At 35.9% G+C, this 19640-nt stretch overlaps 1 protein-coding gene and 1 long non-coding RNA gene across 3 annotated transcripts in view; one reads left to right on the top strand and one right to left on the bottom strand.

Annotated features, from left to right (window-relative positions):
• Positions 1-19640, bottom strand: part of Toll-6 (Toll-like receptor 6) — a 493343-nt gene that overhangs the window by 11348 nt on the left and 462355 nt on the right. The window lies entirely within an intron of this gene.
• LOC141459731 (uncharacterized) lies at positions 13212-18172 on the top strand. 2 transcript variants are annotated; one of them, XR_012461607.1, is made up of 3 exons: positions 13212-13868; positions 15009-15122; positions 16745-18172. It is a non-coding gene; the product is annotated as an uncharacterized lncRNA (long non-coding RNA). The 2 variants fall into 2 exon arrangements; XR_012461606.1 differs by lacking the exon at positions 16745-18172 and adding an exon at positions 15323-16723.

Raw genomic sequence — 19640 nt, 5'->3', positions numbered from 1 at the left:
CAGTACGAGCAGGAGTGTTTCGCTTGAAAAGCTGGATGTTCGCTTGTTGCAGTTTAGTGTTGATGTAAAGTCTCCAGGCGAGTCTTGTATGAAGGATTACTGCAAGATAATGCACACTTTGTTACCTTTGCTTACAAGGGTTTTCTCGATCGCTGATTAGAAGAAAAGGAAGATCTTCATTTCTAAACCTTCCCACAACAGCAAACATTCTAGCGTCCGCCATTAAAATTAGCTTCAATTTTTGGAACCAGTTTGAAACTTCAATTGATGACTGTAAATCAGTGATACCTTCGTTGGTGTTTAAGTTGGATGAGGCAACAAACATATTGTTCGCGTATTTCGCAGTATAAGTTCAACAGTTTAGGACTCATTATTAAGACAGTCCTGCGGGATTATGTTGTCTAGTACTTTCTGAATTGTACTTAAAACGTTCTTGGTTTTAGAAAGGATCTAATAATTTGTGTAAAGTACTCATGAGCGTGTCTAGTATGTCAAACTGGGTTAAATGCAACAGCTACATCAAGAACTATGGCTGCCAAGTACTTTTTGTCCTCGTACTGTCTTATTTTATGTGTTCGGAAACTCTCATAAGATCGATGTATCGGTGAATGCTTTGGTAGAATCCCATTCAAAGGCAAGCATAAGAAGATATTCTTCCCATTAGGAGGTGCTTGGATTACAGAGGAAATTTCGCGAGGAGAGATGAATATGAGTTAGGAAGTTCAATCGGAGTTCAGTTGTTTCACTTTCTTGGCCCCTCTGGTCCAAGTAAAATTAATTTGTTCTCCAGTTTGGTAGCAATTACATCGCACATTTCACTTGATGCCAGGCTACTTTTTGTCCGCAGTGAGGGTTGAATGGAACACTCGCTCGAAAGACTTTTGGTTTATTTAAAAAGGCAGGAATCATCCCGTCTAAAAAGGAACTGAACTTAGAGATTTTATAGTTGTCAAGTTACCATTTACCTTTGACTTGTTAGTCGGTTCAAGTTAGTTCTGTCTGAATAATTTCTTGATCTTTGCCACGTCCACTTTATGGATTAGTTAAAGAATCCGTCGAAGGAGATTGCTTTGTCTATCTATGGGATCTGGTCTTTTATATTATGAATTACTAAAAGCATCAAATGTATGAAGCTCTGAATAAGGCTTGAGTTAAGATGTTTTAGTTGTGGAGGTAATACCCAAACGAGGAGATATTTTACATTGCTGAATTTTTCTCAGTTTTACCGACTTGTTTTTGTGTTTTTTGTCCTGTGGTTGAGAAAGAAGGTTGTTGCTGCTCTAGAGAGATGATTTGAGTGGGTGATCTTAATGATGGTCTGATTTCTCTTTGTTGGCGAGATAGGTTCCTGTAGGGATAGGGTGCATTAGATTCTGGCATCCCCTGCAGTTTGATATAGTTTGTCCTGCATTGTATGCTTCTATCATTTAAAGCAAACCGTAAATTTTGGCAGAACGCCCACTTCAGACATTTCGGGTAAAGGCTGCTTTAGTTTTTTTGCGTAGCGAGAATTTTCGCGTGTCAGTGAATTGCAGTATTCGGGCTGACTGTCTGCTAGACTCCACTGTGGCCACTGAATACTGAATAATTCGCTTTACCTTTGATTCCATTTGCCAATACAAAATTTTTAAATTCTATTCGATTATTACTGCGTTTCCTACATAAATGGCGTAACGCTTTTATCAGACAGAACAGTTGACTACCCCAATATCTTTACCGAACAATCCAATGTAGAGTTACAAAACATCTAACTCTGTTAGGGTGATATATTTTATAAGTCTCTCCCTTACATACACACGCGCGCACACACACATCTTTATATCCGAGATAAGGGGCTAACATAGAGAGGTTTTCGAGAAGGGCTACTACAATAAAAGCATCCCAGAAAAATGGTTTTAGGCGATATTCGGAACTTTATCACGATGGAAAGTGTGGTAAGGGCGTTGAAAACTGGCGGACTCACTTATTCCACTCGCATCTTGATACTGCAGCTGGGAGGGCAACAAAACCCTCACGTGCTTTGATTTATGTCAAAAAGCAATTACCAAAAAAAGTTACAAAACATTTTCCTTTCATACTGCAAAATTGTTCATTTCTTGGGTAAATTCTATCGATAAGTCTGGGTAAAATTATTTATTACATTATATTTAACCTTTTTATTTTTTTTTTAATTTTTTTGTTACTAGGTTATCTACCACTTAGTACTCTCTCTTAATCTACTTTCTTAATCTAGAAAATATTCACGAAAAATCCTTTTTGAGATCCCATGATTCGGAAAAGCGGTTTTTATGGTTCCCTCTCTCGCTCACCCCTTCCCACTATATTTATATGTATGTACATATAAGGCGCCACGGTAGCCGAGTGGTTAGACGCGATATCCGTAAAGCTAAAATGTATTGTGGTACTGGGTTCGATTCCCGGTCTAGGCCTTGGATTTTATTTAATGTAAAAATATGATGACATTATAGTTATATGTTACTACCTAATTTGGTAGCAATACCTGCCAAAAAATAGACAGTACTTTACTTTTTATTTCATATATTATATGAATTTATCCCTCCATAACTCAAATTTGAAAAAAATAAAAAAATCCCAGAATGTTCAAACAAATTTGGACTAAATGGATATAAATTGAGGGGGCGCCATAATACGGTTTCGCTCAAAACTTAAAGAATTCATATTCCCGCATTTGGGATTTTCTGGCAAGCGGCTCTCAAGATTTCATTTAAACATCTTATAGTGATTACTAACCCAAAAATTTAGAACTTTCATTAAAAATTGTCTCTCAGAAATACGATTAAGGATAGGTACTTCAGAGAAAGGGATTCCTTCTAAAGCTCCTTAAACTTCAGGAGCAGGCGTGGCCAACCCAAATTATCTTGTGGGTCAATTTGGAAATTCATTATAAGCCTTCGGGCCGCTTATAAAATTATTTGTACATCTATTAGATATACATACCCACTACACAAAGTTTTTGCAGTGAAAAATCAAGACAGAATTAATTATTATTATTGTTTTTATTATTATCCATACATATAAACATAGATAATATAATAACGATGATTATGAGATACTCTAATAATATTTAATTAGTGAGATATTTGTTTCTTAACTCTTTCACTCATCTCTTGCGAGAATGATCTCAATAAGCGTACTTGTGCTACGTGATTGATGTTGCAGGTTTACATTCGTTAAGTTCGAGCTCGATTTATGTTTGGTAAATTTCATTTTCGAAAAAACGATTCGCTGGTGAAAGTAGATCCAAAAGCTCCAACAACTTTTTGTGCCAGATTTCTCAAATTAGTAAATTTTTATTTTGTGGCATAAGTGTTCTCAAAATCTGTTTTGATTCTGATATTTCAAAAATGTGTATTAATTCATTATTACATTGTAAGCCAATCAGTTCTATTTTGTGATAATAAACGAATTTTGTAACATTTGGACGAACACCGCTGGCCATAACATTATTCAAGGCCACCCCTGTTTTAGAGGGTAAACAAAATTTTTAGTTAGAATTTGAATCAGTAAGAGCAAGTCGTGTAAGTTCACCCTAATTTTTGTGTTTAATAACAGTAAGTTTGGCATGAACGTATTTATTGGCGAGAAAGTCGTATGTTTAGGTTAGGTTTTTTATCTCGGGGTTGAAAGAAATTTTATACGAGTATTTCAACCCCATTAGGTTAATTTTATTTAGTTCTAGTTTATTTCAGGGTGTTCAGGAATATTAGTTCAAAGTACTGCGCATCCAGCTATTAGTAGAGTAGTGAATGAAATATATAAAAGTCCAAGCAAACAGTAAAAGTAGAAAGACCCAGTAATACTTTTGGTTATGCCTGAAATTTATATAATAGAATAGAATTAAAATTATAAATCAAATATAGATATTTGTAATGAAAGTTAGCGTATTAAAGGGATGACACAATCATATTCCACACTTCCACTCGTCGACAATGTCGATGAAATAAGAGGGGATGTGTGAAGACACTCTTGCAGACCCAGGCTCCACCCTACCTTGTTAAGCAAGGTCTAGTGATTTGAAGCTATGGGTCTGCACGTGTCATCCCAGCTCAAGTGGTAGAAAGAAGGAGGAAGAATCTTGATAGTGGGCGCTAATGACCAAGGCAGTCGATGCGCCCAAAATAATAATAAAAATAAACGCGGAGATCCCGGGTTCGAGTCCAGCAGCTGACCCTTAGATTTTCTCTTCCTAGGAACTTCTTACAGCTCACTGTCCGGTGATGGACAGTGTTGTCTGTAACGAGAGAACACTGTCCGGATGCCGGCAGTGCACTGGAAAAAGCTCCGGGTGCTAATGACCTCAGCTGTTGATGCGCAAAAAAAAAAAAAAAAAAAAAAAAAAAAAAAAAAAAAAAAAATAATGGTAAGTTTATAAATAATAGATTCTTACTTCTTAGCCTCGTTTGCTTTGTATATTAACTTTTGGAATGCATAATGAATGAAATGTTGGTATTAATAATGTGGCAATTCGCTGTTTGGCGAAATGCCAATGATAAGAAACATTGCAAAAAAGATTGCGACTCCACTTGTGCATGGAAACATCTCATCAATAACGAATATTCAATTGCGATTATTGTTATTGTTGTAATTATTTATTTTTTATTCTGTACCAATTACTAACCAAGTACGATATCTCGGACTACTTCTTGACAAACAACTAACATGGAACCCTCACACGAAACTCATACGAATTGACCCGACAAACGTTCAAAACTGACCCTGACGAACAAAAGAACACTATATACCGCTCTACTTGCCCCAATATGGACGTACGGAATACAACTCTACGGAAGCGCTAAAAAATAGAGCATCAACCGACTTCAGACCTTACAATAGTTAACGCTCCCTTCTACGTCTCCAATCATACTATACACTCTGATTTAAATATTCCTCTCGTTTCTGAAGTAGCCCAATCTCAAGACACAAAACTCCACTCAAATCTACACAATCATTACAATCCTCTGATCCACAACATGTCTACTACAACACTTCCATCAAATCCACAGCGCAGACTGAAGCGGCGAGTGGCCACGCGTCCATCTCAACATTTAACGCCGACCTCCTAGGATGGTTGCTGAGTAAGCTTGCCAATCTGGCAAACTAACGGCTTCCATCACTGGATGGATCGTCGTTCACTACACTCACGCACTTGGCGCACATGCATGTGCGCGTGTTTGTATGTACACACATATAGATGCGTGCATGTGTATTTGCGCCATCCCTTATCTCTCAACACTTTTGCCTCTTGTACCAGGATACAGTTGCAAAATAAATAACAAAAATAAAAAATAAATTTTTTAGTTTCTCCTCAGCTATTATAACAGGTTACTCGCAGCTACTTCGCGGCCTGAAGGCGAAAGAGGAATGTCACTAACTATGTGTTGATGAACATTCATGTAAATCATTCATAAATCTTCCATCAGTTCAGTATTTCGGTTAAAGAAAAAATAAAATGAAATACAAAAGCAAAGTACGGACAACTTGCTTCTTCAAAGGTCTGAAAAGTTTTATTCTAAAAACAAAAACAAAGAATCGTCCGTATGCGTTATTTTGGTTCTGGCTGAAGCTGTAAAGTGACTGGTGACAAAAATTTCGTTATTAGAGGACAACATTTTCTTATCGAAACTGATATACTAATCTTTCAAGGTGGTAAAAAATATAAAACAGGCTTGCTCGTATGTATGGTCTTGCTTCCCAAAAAGAAATCGACCCTTCTGTGCAAAAGCGGCCGCGCCTTTTCTTAGCCGACCTGGCCCAAAGAAAGTCATTTTGGCCTAGGTCAGCCATTTCTTCCTTTTTCTCACTCGCCTGTTATTCATAATTTTCCTTGAGACTCTATTGCAACATCCATTGCACGCGTGCCCAACGGAGTCGATTACCTTGAATAAATTGTATATATTTTTAGTAAAACTATCATGCGTGCGTTTCTCTCCAAATTGGATTATTATTAGTATTCTTTAACGATTCATATATCCTTTACAGCACTTTCTTTACAAATATGGAAACTTCGGTGCTGATCTGCTTTAGAAAGCAGTCAGCATTCATTGCCCTCTTTAGTACTAACCCCATACTTGGTTTTGTACTGAGTAGTTTTGTTTATTTGATTTGGTATTCTTGCTTAATAGACTTAAATTAAATTCACATGATGACTCTTACCGTATAAATCAATTTCTTTGGCGTACCACAATCATGGGGATACGTGCCATGTTTTCCTATTGATTTTATCACAGGCAGAGAATAATAGGTCCTTATTCGATTCATCTATGAATAACGGATATTATCCATATGGCATTGCAGTAAAGAAGTGACTAATTAATCTAGGTATTTAATAATTATAAGTTTAACTCTAAAAATTCACATTTCACTAAAATTATATTTAAGTCGGACAAATATCATTAATGGAGGAGACTTTTCACATATCTATAATTGGGACGTGACACATAACCATTTCATTTTGGATAAGCTACGAAAAGCCAGGTACACTGTATGCTGTTATATCTGAAATTAGTTTTATTTTTAGAAATCATGCTGGGAAATACCTCTAAATAACAGTTCTTCATTCCAAACTCCAAGTGAGTAAACCAGATTGTTCTTTTCTGCACATACAAATTTTAATTTAAACCACAGGTTCTGAAGCAGGTACCATTTTTTTTTTTTTGCGTTTGACTTATTTACATTACTTTTAGGATTTAAATCATTGTTTCTTGTTTGGACTAGAGCGTGTGACGACATCTGAGAAACTTTAGAATAGAACGTTACACTGAAGGCTGAGGAAAAATAATTTAATTTACCGGAGTTAGAAGATAATAGTTGAAAAAATTTCTAGTTTTTATAAAGTTTAGAGAACATGTTTATTGAGAAATACGTAAAACAATTGCAAAATTTATGGATTTCAATACGTAAAATTTTTAAAAACAAATGAAACACATATATATTTATTTAAAGGTCAAAATTAAATATTTTGGAACGGATAATGTGTATAATAAATGAAAATATCCAGAGACACATATAACGTAATTGGCAAAAATTTTCGTCAAAAAACGAGGCAAAATGTAACTGCTTTACTATTAACAACTGGATCTAACATAAATAATTCTCTAGAGAGCGTAAAGAAGAATTTAATCTACAACTTACTATATTTTGTTTAGAAAGATTAATTTAAAAAAAAAGAACCTGAAGTTAGTATTTCCATTAATTAAGAGAGGAAATAAAGTTATTTTCAAATGATTAAAAGTTATAAATAACATGAACATGGAAATGGAAGTTATGGATGGAGCAAATTACATCTACCCTTAATATACATTTTTCATTTTTTATTTTATTTTTTTTTTTTAAATCCATGAATAGGTTGAAGGACTTAATGAACTTTACATGTCTGGTAGTTTGGCGAGAGAGGATTTCATTACTCATCAAGTTTCTGAACCCTTCATTTACCCTAACCTAGTTTAGCTACATCACCTCGAACACCAATCATTCATTCTAAAAGTTTCAATGTTAAAAAAAAAAACATACAGGCTCGGCGGTTTCTACTACAGACTAGTTGGCTTCATAATTTATGAAAAAATGAAAACTTCGCAACATTATTTTTATTATTGTCCAGTAATATTTTAATAACTTCGTTAAAAAAAGCTCACTAAAACGTCACTTTAAAGAAAATCTTATCTTCACTGTTCCGTAAAAACATCGCTTAAACAAGTTTTCCAATCAACGAGTCAAGGCGCTCACGCACATGGTGCAACTAACAGAGTCTATATCACAATCTACACGAATGCATTATGAGAGAAAAGGGAAAATTAAAATTAAAAATTATAGTTTTATACAAGATAGAATTACAATTCTAAACAGGAAATTTTGGTAAATATGTTTAAAAATTTACAGTTTGCATTATTTGCATTAGTTAAAGGCAGGTCCACACAGACCTGCCTTAGAGTAGCTAGACTATTTCTGTTTGCTAGAGCTGTGTCGCAGTTCTGTCCAGACGTGAGAGTTAAAAAGAGCTAGACTAAGTTGCTAGAGTGCTCTAGATGTAACGCCTTGTGTCAAGTTGCGAGAGTAATGTCAGATCTGCCTACATGGGCATGGTCTCTCTCTACGCCCTGTACTGCTGTAGTGCAGTTTAGTTGTTCGCCTGAGTAACCTCGTGTCAAAAGCTCGTGCGGTTATTGCTATAGATGTGCTTATTAAAAGAAAACGGGCACAGAGAAAGAAAAAAACGCGAGTGTGGGTTACACGAAGACAACGATTGGTCTCAATATCAGGCACCAACACAAAGACTGAAGAACCAAAAGACTTTCCTAACCAATGTCAAAGAAGTAATGGAGCGCCTGCAGCTAGACTACACAAACCGAAAGGCATTTATATACACGAAAAGCCTCCTAAGATTAGCGCAGGTACAATGTAATCTTCAGTTAACTAGAGCTGTTAAGAAAGGAATAACGCCTGAGTGGGAGTTAAAGACAATAGATCTAGAAACCATTAACAATCGATACCCTTCACCAGATTGGTTCCATGTCTACACAGACGGTTCACCCGTAGAAGCAAGACCTAATGCGAGAGCCGATGTGTATTTCGAAGCCTTTCAAATATTAGCACCTGTGGGGAAAATATCCAAAAAAATTATGATGGCGAGCTTGCCGGAATATCACTAGCACCTGATAAAGTGAAACGGGGACTTGGTGCCGTATTGTGGTCTTTGTAGACTCGCGTGCGGCGATTCTAGCAATAGCTGGTGCGGGCTATGCAGAGTCGGAAGTCATAGCGAAATGAAGAGCAGCAATTGAGGCTGCCAATGAAATTAATAATTACGCTCCAATGGATTCCGGCAATGGGGGCTGCTTGGAAACGAGAACATCCGCCTTCTCGTTTTGGCAAAGAGTGGTGCACAAATGGATCAACATGAGCAACCAATCTCCATGCATGCTTTCAAAAGGGTAACTGCTGCATGTCTCCGTTCAAAAGTGAAGTGCAGGCATAAAGCAAAAGCGGATAGAAAACGATGGCAAATATTGGTTGAACCTGGTGAACTTGGTGAAACGTAAAATAAATGTTGAAAATAATTTACTTTTGTTTTTGCATAATTTCATTCTTTATTAAATACCTATGGAGGCAAAAATAGTAAAAAAATTTTGGAGTACATTTTTGTTAAGAATTTTCGGTCTAAAATGTCTTAATGTACGAGGTATGAGGGCGTGTAATTGAGCGTGGTTTACCCCCACCCACCTACAGTTCTATTGGCCAGTATACACGCCCACTAGACCACTGTTCGTTCCGCCATTAGGATTATTATTTATATTTATTTGTATTAAAACAACAGTTTAGAATTTTTTTAACATTTTTCCCTCCGAAGGTATTTCATAAAGAATCAGTTTAAGCAATAAAAATTATTACGAAAAAAATTAATGTAATTCTTAAATTTACTGCTTTATTCCGACGAAATTCTTTAATCAAATCAAAATTAGGCATATCATAATTGAAATAAAACATATTCTGTAATCATTCATAAACCATAGTTGTTGGTGGTCTTAATAGTGGAATGTGAAAGTGGTATGTGGGGGTGTAATTGAGTATGGTTTACCCCCACCTACCTACGGTTCTACTGCTCACGGGCCACACGATTATTTGCAGGCCTACCTATATCGCATTGCATTAGCGGCGACCTGCACTCTGTGTGGAAGAGAGGATATGTCCTCCGAACATCTTGGCGTGTGTCCTTCCATCGAAGACATAAGAAATTCTCTTATATCGGACCAAAATCATGTGTGTACTTGTGGAAGGCAGAACTGTCGTGACTTAAAAATAAAATAAAATAAAATAAAAAAATGGCGGATTCTGACAACAGATCAGCTGAATATTTTCTTCGGATGCCAACCTCTAATTTTCAAGAACTTCTGCAAATACGTGGCATCATTGGTCCAAAAAGAAAACATTGTAAAGGTGTTCTATATCACTTTGGGAAAGATTTGGTCAGCGCCATTTCCGTTCTTCCTCTTTTTTCTAATTTTCCTCAATTCGTTGCAAGTTAGGCATCAACATTAGCTTTTCAGTTGCGGTCCTTGTACAAATCACCAGTCGCATCCCACAACTCTGGTAGGACTTCAAGCAACGAGATGAAAAGCTCTGATTCCTCTTTCGTCCACTGCCGGATCGAAATTGATGCTGGTGGTGGCATTTTTGTTTGAATAATTTCAAACTGCTCTAGGGAAAAGTTTCACCTGAGTGAAACTAGGAGACACTAATCTCAGACACTTACTGGTCACTGTCTACTCGCGTGTACTCTAGAGAAAAGCTGACACTTCCCACAACTGGTGCTGGGGATGCAACTCGGTCTAGGAGAGTGCTCTAGGAACCGTCCAAATTGCGACACCTGCTCTAGCTAGACGCTCTAGCTGCTCTAAGTGTCTACGTGTAGACCTACCTTAAGTGTCTCCGTGTAGACCTACCTTTAAATAAAATATTTTTCTCTCGTAATATCTTGTTTTTCACAATGTAAGGGGTAATTGGAAAACTTAAGAATAACAGTTATTTCATTAAGAACTAGGTAAAAGAAGATTGTGATTATGTTCATCTACTGCTCCCTTCCATTTTCTAAGTTAAGCTGAATATGGCTGCAAATTAACTTTAGAAAACTGACTGTGAAACCCTCACTAGTTTATACAAATCTTAGATTCTTTAGTAAGTTTGAGAATCGTCTATTTGAAAAACTTCTGCTTGCGACATCTTTCTATAACTTGTACTCATTTTTCTAGGCAAACCTTCTTCTTCAATTTCTTTCAAAGAAAGTGTGCTCAGCTCCGCCCATAAGAAGATATTCCTTCTTATCTAATATCTAATGTCGCGCAAGAAACTTTACTTTGGCATTTACCGCATTTGTCATGAGGAAGGGTATAATTTTTTCAATCAAGGCGAATTTCATTTCCGTAAACCAATATAATGCCTTCTGTAAAGAGCTTTATGAATGTGGCAGTACCTAACATTGTGGGCAGTAGTAATAATATCAATGTGACCTTCCCATTTCCAATTGCATCCCACATGGACATTTTTTTTTTTTTTTTTTTTTTTTGCGCATTAACAGCTGAGGTTATTAGCGCCCGGAGCTTTTTCCAGTGCATTGCCGGCCTCCGGACAGTGTTCTCTCGTTACAGACAACACTGTCCATCACCGGACAGTGAGCTGTAAGAAGCTCCTAGGAAGAGAAAATCTATGGGTCAGCTGCTGGATTCGAACCCGGGACCTCCGCGTGGGAGTCCAGTATGCTAACCTCATAGCTAATCCCTTCCCTCCCACATGGACATTATTATGAATAGAAACAAATAGCGTTTTTATACTGCAGTTACCACACTATATATTCTATTAATTAACATATTGCAATTTGTATGTACACTTATTATTAATAATGTTAATTTAATGCATAAAAGTTTGAGATATAAAGAATATTTATCTCTTTGAGTGTACGAGCAACTACGTAAGCACAGGCTTTTGTATTTAAACATAAATAGTACTCTAATAAATAATTATCTTTATCTTAAACATATTTATTATTTTTATTTTATTGAGAGAGATAGAGTTGAAAAGTTTTCCAATCGATCTAAAGAGTTTCTGCCACAGTTGGTGGATATAGATGAACCGTGGCCATCAGTTTATTCTCAGGACACAGCTTAACGTCTCCCGCAGGACGAACCATCTACAAGTAACTTATCACTTTGATACTACATTTTTCAAATGCAGCAAACCATTTAGGTAGTTCTTAATCAAGAGGCAATTACACTAAAATAAAATATCCTTTTTTTCAACCAATAAATGTCCATTTCTACAATATCTATCTTAATTTAATTTTAAGGTTTTCAATAACATATTTTAAATAATCCAGTATACAATGTTTTCTAATGTTCAATAATAAGGACTTTTCATTGAGAATCGTCAATTTGAAAACTTCTGCTTTTCATGAAATTTAAAGAAAAAATAAACAAAAATAAAATTCTCATCTATCTAACAATAAGCTCGTTAGACTCAAGTTAGACGCATTAGTGTAGTATTTCTGCAGATTCTTTACGGCGATTTTGTTCAGAGAATCCCTACATTTCTACTGGGAAGCTAAGTGCAACACCAGGATAAGTAAGGCAGTTAAAAATTAAGCCTACGTCCAGAAGTTTCCTGTATACTACGTTGCTCTTGTCGCGAATATTAGGACGTTAAAGAAAATTATTGCAAGGTTCTAATAACAAAAAAAAAAATCTTACAGCATAATAGTGTATATTAATTTTTAGCAAGAATATTATTATCCTTCTTATACGTAAGCCAGGCCTTCGATCGTGTTTGGCATCCTGGATTACTGTTCAAATTAAGAAAGATCTTTCCTTCAACATACTACCTCATTCTGCGATCCTATTTCTCAGATAGATTCTTTCAAGTGAGTACTGGCACCTCAATCTCTTCTTTCTCGACAGTGGGGGCGGGAGTGCCGCAGGGGAGTATACTTGGCCCCGTTCTCTACACAGTACCCATCAGACATACCTGTACAACCCTCTACGCTACTCTGTACATATGCAGACGACCCAGCCATACTAGCTTCAAGTACACATCCTTCATCAGCTTCCTACATCTTACAGACACACTTACATAAAATAGAATCCTGGGCAAAGAGTGGCGGATTAAAATGAACCCACAGAAATGTCAGCATGCCACGTTTACTCTCCGGCGGGGCTTCAGTCTTCTTTGACAGCAATCCTTTTCCTTCCACAGATCTAGTGCGCTACCTTGGGCGGCTCTTCATAGACAAACGACTCACGTGGAATACACACACCTTTAAGAGACAAGCAATGACAAAGCGTGCGAAACATGTTTACAGACTACTTGGATGACGCTCCAAATTGCCCATAGAACTCAAACGCTTAATATACAACACTATTCTCAAATCTATGTAGACTTACGGACTGTAGCTGTGGTGTTCGGACAAACCTACAAACATACGGACTGAACAGAAATTTCAGTCAAAACTACTTCGACAGATAGTTGACGCTCCTTTCTACGTGACTCTTCTCAACGACCTCAACATCCCATTCGTACACCAACTCGCCATCAAAAGTTCCATGCTGCTCCCACTATTTGCTCTAATCCTCTCATATTGTTTCTCACCAACTTTGACAATCCTCCCTCCGACAATGGCCCCGCGACTTCCTTGAGGTGATCTTCATAAATTAATATCGATATCCTATAAAGAGTGCTACCGTTGGTGTAGTTTCTCTCCTCCTGTCTTTCACACACCAGTTCATCTTAAATACTTCTTATTTAATTATTTTACATATTTATACGCATTGTAAATTTCTAAATAAATTGAAAAAAAGAGGAATATTATTAGTCGTATAAGATTGGAAGGCTACAAACAATAGCATTAGTAGTTTTGCATAAGAAAGGAGGAAGAATTAACATAATTACTTGTTTCACCGCTTATCCCTCCTGAGATCTCTTTTTAAGGTCAAACTAAAGCGTCTGTAGGGGACGGAATTGTGGTTTTGGTGAATTGTAATTATATTTTCTTTTAGAATTAAATTGCTATACATAGAGAATGTAACACGAGGCCGATAAGGTAGTCTTAGAATGCATAGTCAGGAAGTTGATGGGAGCATTGTGCGCGCTGCCGACGGAATGGTGGGGGCCTAGAGAGTGGTGTGTGTGTGTTGTGTAGGGTGTGTCAATGTGAGTCTGTGTGAGTGATAGTATGAGAGAAAGGAAGGAAAGAAAAACAGAACAGTGAGTGTGACCGAACGGAGTGGCTGGTGCTGAGTGCGAAAAACCCTGACAATATCAGAGAAGATTTTGGCGAGGAATGGTCAAGCTGCATGTGCTGGCGGCGGGTAAGCCAAATCTGTCTATGGTCTTTGGGGTGCCACTCTCTGGTCCCGGTTGGCAGGGCGACGGGCGATAAGGGGGAACTCCTGTTTTAGTAGTTGTTTTTTATCCTTTTTAGTTAATTTACATATTTACAATTTACGTGTATTATTAGTTGAGTTACATATTTACAATTTACGTGTATTATTAGATAAGTTACATATTTACAATTTACGTTAATTAGTTAATTATTAGTCAAGGGTTTTTATGTAAGAGAAAAAGGTTTTAAAGTGTCGACCAGGTGTTCTAATTTTCTAATTGAAACCCCTAAAGTCTGGGAGGAGGTTGGACGCATTACACGTCCAAAGTCGAAAACTAATTAAATACGAATATGAATTTTTAAAATATGTAAATTTCCATCTAACTTTTTTCATGTACAATAACTTAAAATTGATTTAATCCAAATATGTTTATAACTGCCATATCATTGATGACTAATGTAGATTTATAAAACTATCATTTCATCGTTTTATTTATCATTAAAAAAAAAAAAAAACTCTCAGCCTACACCTAAATTATACCATAAATGGGGCACATAATGAGAAGGGGAAATTCAGGCTGCAAGAGTAGATGTAGAACGTCTAAATCAATGGGTTCGATAAGTTTAATGCTTGAATGAAACAGCATCCTACTTCAGCTAACTAGTTAATAATGAAAGCTAGGTGCTTATAATTAAATGCTCCATTTTATTGTACTACAAAATTAGGTATTGGTAGAAGCTCGCGATTGGAGAAACTCAACATCATTTATACATCCATGAACCTTTTGTTTGTTCAAATACTGATTATAAAGGCTCTTATTTACAATTCAAGCAGATTATTTGATATTTAAATTAGTGCAGGGACCAATAATTTTGATAGCAAAATTTAAATCTCTTTTTTTGGAGTATACTATTATATTATATGCTAATATTTGTAACGCAAAAATGTATCATCATCAATATACTCTTTAAGGATAGGATTACAGTTGTGTTGTCTAGATCTTTTGCAACGTTTGATGAGCTGTATATAGATGGAGCAAAATATTGTTGTAATGAGTAGCATGAAGCGCCAGGAGTGTGCTACTATTATTATTTTGAAGAAGCGTCAACATCTGATTTTTTTCAGGTCACTGCCAGCCTTCGGAAGCGCTCTCAGTTACAGCACTTTCCAATGCTTTAAGAAGCTCTTAATAGAAACTCTAAGGGACGGATGGTAGATTCGAACTCAAATCACCGAGAGGTAATTTTATAATCACGAATATTTTGAAATTTTTGATTTTTAAGGGGGATTGAGGAGAGCAGAGTCTGAGCACAATATGTGTTATACTAAAGTAAAATTCTAAAATTCAGTTAAATGTTATGGTTAATTTAGGGAAACAATTTAAATTTTCATTTAATAAATTTAATAAAACAACTTGAAGAGAAAGTTATATTTTACAGCGAACCAGAGACTGTGTAGGAGGTTAGCATTCCTATATAGAGGACAGGAAAAGGCAAAGAAGTAAGTTCCAATATTTATTGGGTGTAGGAGTGGCTGGGTGTGACAGTGCGACAAGTCGAGAGAACTCGCTGGGTGTATTTTACTCCAAAATTAGATAAATAACTGGCGCTAGCTGGAGGAACAGCCCTCTATCTGTATTTATGAGGTGTCACATGTCTAGTGGCCCTACATGGAGCTGGAAGCACAAGGAGTCACGAGAAAATACTGTCGTACATAGAATAATGCATGCAGCCAAACCCTGGAAGCTGTGAGGCTACATGGCGAACATGTTGCTGTAGTAGGCCTTCTTCATCAGCCAAGCAACAAAAAGAAATATAGCAGATACCATCCTTACTTTAATATAAATAATATTGTAAATCGCACTTCCTCGACAAACAGTTTTTCATATTACATTAAGTATAATCTTCTATCAACATGAATGTATAAAAAATGTTGAATCGTTTCTAATAAATAACTTTAATTTCTAATTATATCTATAACGCTGGGAATGATGTTGCAATTACGTTGATGAAGATACAATCAGAAGCATTAAATAGCTTGATTAAACACTGAGCGGATGTACTTATATTAATAAGAACGATGGTAGGAAGGGCAAGTAGAAATAATATAAAATGGCTTTATATTATTAATAATTAATTAGCATTAATTAACATTAATTAATGTTAGTAACTAGTATTAACACAATACAAATCACATTAAGAAATAACTAAATGGTTTACGAAAATGATGAACTAAGTACTCCGAAGATGCGTAGCCCCGTCCAAGTGACCAGTGAGAGAGAGCGCAATCGCTGGTTAGCTATCTTTGTCTGACTTATCTTCTTAACTGTCTTCCTTCTCGTACCTGAGCCATCGCCTTAAACGCTTATGCAAGCTAATAATAATTTCGAACCTTTTTTTTTCTTTTCCTACCTCTACAAATAAATAGGCTTATTCCTTGATTATTCAAACATCGAGGTCAATAATACACTGCCTTGCCTCCGGACCGAGTTGTCTCGTTACAATGTCCTTCAATGTACATTAAGCAGTGAAAGACGCCTAGAAAAAGAACATCTAAGGTTAAGCAGCTAGATTCGAATCTGGGATCTTCATATAAGAATTCAGTACTCTTACCTCTTACCTAATATCTTCCCAATAAATTTTATTTAAAAGGGGTTATAACTAATAATTAATAACTAATTCACCTATAGTGAAGAAAGGAAACTATTAAAAATGCTCTTTAGCTGGTAAATCATATTAATTATTCCTCATCTTCTGGCCTGTTTAAGCCGGTTAAGTTGTTTTGTATCGGGACTTCGAATGCAAAGAAGTTGTGATAGAGAACACGTTTAAAGTGGAGCGCTAATTGCTAAATCTTTACAGGTGATGACCAATACATAATGACATTTGGAGAAATCTGTCAGGGAATTAGGATTGGATAAGAGATGAACTAGTCTACGTCAGTCCATCTTAAAACATCTCTACTTAAATCTGATGAGCTGGAATCTGTCCAAAACCATATACGTAAATAATTAAGTATAGGACGCTAATGTGACCTGTCCTGGCGCGCAGTACTGAATGCTAAACATTATTAAAACAAAACCCAAAAAAAGTACCGAGCTCCTCTTACCAAATTTAGAAATATACGCACTCTTTAAGATCAATGAGGATCAAGCTTGAAGGCGAATAATAAGCCAAGTGCCTGTGTAGAGAGAAGAATGTTGTAAATTAATATTAAATAGAATAATTTAATTTCCATGATCTATTTAATTCTAAATTAAGTAGACTTTGCGGGGTTGGACATTTGGCAAGAATGCAGCAAAACCAAACTTCTAGATGATGAAACACTGCAAGGGATGTATAGAGTGGAAGACCTAAATTGAGATGGGCAGATGGCAGCTTAAATCACCCGTGCACTTCTCATAGAAAGTAATAATTGAAAGGCTGTGGTATGAGTTAAAAGATCTTTGGGATATTTGTTGGAGAAGTAGGTTGAACAGAATAATAGGGATAAGCTTAACTATTAAGTGGGGGCAGAATTGGCAATGTTCTTACGATTGTCAGATCGTGCTTACGACTGTGAGGAACGAGATTTTCACATTCAAGAACGGTGTAAAGCAACTACAACCAAGAGGAGGCATTCACAATGTAGAATTCACCGCTAGAAAAGAAAAGGATTTCACAGCATTCTTCAAGTGAGTTACTCGTAATCATTCTTCAGTCGTAATTAATGACAAACTTATTTCTAGCTCCAACCTCACACTTGTCTAACGAAATAATTTAACCATTTTCTCACATCTTTTACACATAATGCACTCGGTTAACTTTTGTTATTAACAGAATGTAGTTAGTGAGTTGCTTTAACGTAAGGGATATCTTTTCCTCTTTGATTAAATGCTATTTTGATCTCACCTCATTAATGTTTAATTCATAATTAATTCTATAAGTATTACCATCGTATGTAAAGCCACACTCCTTTTATTTTAATCTACCCACATAAACTTTCTTTCATTAATAAATACCAAGATTAAAGCTCCAAATAGGAGCTAGAAGTTCGGAGAAAACTTGAAGGAACTTGTATCACCTTAGTTGTAGCACCCGCAATAGGAAACTGACTAGCTCCAGCTTTAATATTAAGTAAAGTAATTATTTTAATAAAAACAAATTGTCACATTAATTATATTACTTCTTGACTTTGGCCACCTCCCATTTTGCAAGTGTTTCTTGTGCAAGAGCTAAGCAAGCGTTTCGAGTTTTTAAGATTAGAGAGCCACTTGCAAATGTTTACCTATATTCTCCGAATTCCCAACATACCCCTAATTACTTACATTACCCAAATTACCTAGGTTAAATATTATGCAATTTTGTGATAGATACAGATTTTTTTGTACTATTAAGTAAAGAACGTATAGAGATGGTGTCTAACTTTTGATGTCAAGTTTGTGCCAGAAATATCTTTTTTGAGATTCTTTAAGTTCGAAAAAGTGGTTTCAAGAAAATGGTATATGTCAAATCTTTAACTTAAAAACGAAAAATAGAAATCCAAAATTTATATTATGTTCGGGTACCTCATACAGCCTCAGTGAAAGATCACAATGATTCTCCATAAAAATCCCTTAATCAGAAGTAACAATTAACTGATTTTCCCCTATTTTTATAATATTTTCTCGTAATGGCTCATATATTGTTCTTTTAAAAACGGTCACGTATTACACATGCGTAGCTTTACAATTTTTATTTGAAACATTCTTCAAGAAAATTAATGGCACTTTTTGGGCCAGAAACGTCGCTACACTTTTCCAATTAGTGTCACTTCATAGATAAGAACTCTTATGTTACTTTTGTTGCTGTTTAACCTCTTGTGCTATTTTGGCGTGCAATGTACGTCTTTGATCATTTTCTCCTATACTGAAAACAACGTGCATCGCACGTCTACTAAATTTTCTGCGATACTGTACTACTTACTACATTTTATTATTTTTCGAGTTGGTAACACTGTACTTAACTCTTAACTAAACACCGTTATTCAAATGTGAAATTAGTGCAATTACACAGAACTGCCTTTTTTTATTTAGTTGTACATATTAGATTTATAACGGTATAATAAATTAAAACCTGGTCAGTACAATAATAGTTTCATTGTTATTTTTAGTAATTATTATCCTTATTCAGGTCTCTAAAATGGGTAATGATAGTGAAGGTAGTGATATTATTCGATCACTCTCAAAAAGAAAGCGAGGATGAGGAGACTGGTAGTGAATCTAGCGATATTGTTCGTTCATTTCGGAAAAAAATCTAGAATTTTAGACGAAGAAGATGGAACTGTTTGGGTGTGGAAAATTGAACCAATAAAGTATGGCATTTCTCGAGAATTTCCGGAATAGAGAAATCAACGATTGAAGTTATGGGACAAAATGTTACACCTTTACAAGTAGTCAATGCTATATTGATAGCAGTGGGATGGGCACACATTTTTGCTGATTAATTAATAGCGCAAGAGGTTAAGAAGTTTATATTCATTGCTGAAATTCCATTTTGGGGAAAGTTCCTCAAATAAAAGTGCCGCAGTACCGTCACTTTCCTGACCAAAAAAACGGCTTCCACGATGTTCTCTAAACTTCTTATGTGTTACACACAGGAAGTTCTATAAATTTTATGAGAATAATTGTTTTATGAGAAGTTGCTTAAGGGCAATTCATTAAGGGAGACTAAGGTTGGTTATTTTAGTGCAATTTAGGGGAGAATTCGTCTACTAGATCCAAAAAGGGGGCTGGCACAA

Source organism: Rhodnius prolixus, unplaced genomic scaffold (assembly GCF_049639745.1).
Source record: "Rhodnius prolixus isolate KJV_2025 unplaced genomic scaffold, Rpr scaffold_1, whole genome shotgun sequence".
NCBI classification, from domain to species: Eukaryota; Metazoa; Arthropoda; class Insecta; order Hemiptera; family Reduviidae; genus Rhodnius; species Rhodnius prolixus.
The sequence above is the reverse complement of the archived record's forward strand: the minus strand, read 5'-3'. Positions and strand labels throughout refer to the sequence as shown.